Source organism: Triticum dicoccoides, chromosome 4A (assembly GCF_002162155.2).
Source record: "Triticum dicoccoides isolate Atlit2015 ecotype Zavitan chromosome 4A, WEW_v2.0, whole genome shotgun sequence".
NCBI lineage: Eukaryota > Viridiplantae > Streptophyta > Magnoliopsida > Poales > Poaceae > Triticum > Triticum dicoccoides.
Genome location: NC_041386.1, coordinates 718,984,699 through 718,986,653, shown reverse-complemented (window position 1 = coordinate 718,986,653; position 1,955 = coordinate 718,984,699).

Here is a 1,955-nt window from a genome sequence, read left to right as displayed (position 1 = left end):
GGCGGCGAGGCGGGGTCAGGCGAGGTCGGGGGAGACGGCGGCGAGGCAGGGTCGGGGGAGACAGCGGCGAGGTGGGGTCGAGGGAGACGGCGGCGAGACGGCGGCGAGGCGGAGGCGACGAGGGGGAGAAGAGAGAGTGGGGAATTGGGGGAGAGGAAGCAGAGGAGAGGGAATCAGGCCGTGCGGGGGGTTAGGTAAAAATAGGTTTAACAGTAGAGTGGGGAGGCAAAACACGCTGCTGCTAAAATCCGTAGTAGTAGCGATGTTTCTAGAAGGGCGCTACTACTATACCTAGCACGTCGGGAACGGTGTGGCAATTATAGTAGTAGCGCATTCTGCTGCTGCCGTGCTACTGCTAAGCGGGTAACAATAGCGCCGTTTTAGCCGACGCACTACTGCTAAGTAGCAGTAGCGCCTCATTTTAACAAGCGCTGCTGGTAAGATTCTGTGTATAGGATTTTCCCTAGTAGTGGATCATCAGCAATTTAACCATCCGGTAATTACTATTTGTCTTTTGAGCTCTATGGTTTGAAACAAATATACGTTCTAGACTCTCAAGCCTTCCGCAATTGCATAAAAATGATTGCAATGGCTTGATTGGAAAATGTGGAAACACAAAGGGATGAACTGCAACGTCATGTTAAGACAGAGTGCTAAAGTGATAATGACATGGACTGGTACATAAATATGGTTAGTCAGAAGGACAAAAACTGAAAATCCCAAAGGGATAAGATTTCTTGTCCTATATTTTTTGTGGTACCAAATTGATTGGTTAAACTTGATTGAGTTGGAGGCATAAGCTAGATCTAGATGGCATTAATTCAGGAAATATTTCTTTGTAGCAATTCCATTTTAAATACAAGTTAGAAAAGATATATGGATAATGATAACCCAAAATTACGTAGTGATCTAGAGGCTGAGTGGGACAAAAGCACAATGAGTTGGTAAGATTGGGAAGTCGATGCATCATATATGCGCCGCACCAACCATGTCGAAATATGTGCTTAGCTAGGTAGCTAGCTAGCTCGATGTTAAACTGACACTTGTGGTAGAAAACATCAAAACAAAATCTAAGAAATTCAATACTAAAATAAAGGAAAATTATATGAGGAAAAATGAGCATTGATCATGGCATATGTAGTATCTCGTTTACTTGAGTACCTGCCGTGCTGGGCACTGTACATCAAAATTCAATCGCACATCTCCTTTTTTAGAGAAAGGGCATCGTCCATGCCCGAGAAAAGGCTCCGACCTATCCCAAATTTGAATTAACAAAGCCATCAACCGGCTATGATTACAATGAAGCAAGGTACAAAATAAAGAAAAAAGAAATGGCAAAGATATAGAGAGCTGTAGCAGCTTACAACCTAGCAGTGATACAGGCAGACACAAGAAAGAAAAAGGAGCCCAGCCTAAATCACCTATACCAAACGCCAAGAGCAGGAGCCACTCCAGCTACGGGGTGAGGTGCAGCAGGACACCAACATTAGTAAGCAACAACTCCTCGCCTACTCCCATAAAACATGCCTAGACCGACAAGCAGTTGTTCTACCTTCAAAGAGGACCACAATGCTCTCGCCCTGGCTCGAAGGGCGCCGTACCGTCGGAAGGCAAAGTGCTCACCCGAGAGCCGAATGGACAATGCCAACTGGCAGCTCGGGCATGAGGGGGCAGAGCACCACCATCCCTGGGCTCCCGCAACCTCACCATCACCTGGTCAGCAACACATCCAGATGCAAGCTGAAGAGCGCCACCAGAAGACGAAGAATTAAGCGGTGAAGATAAAGAACAATGCACAAGTCGCCGCCACAATTGCACCCAGAAGCAGGGAAGCACCATCCACACCTCTGCAATTAAATTTTGACATTAACTTGTTAAAATTCAAAATTTGTTTGGAAAATTCAAAAGTAAAATAATCAAGAATTCCTGAGATTTTTTAGAAACCGGGTTTTCCG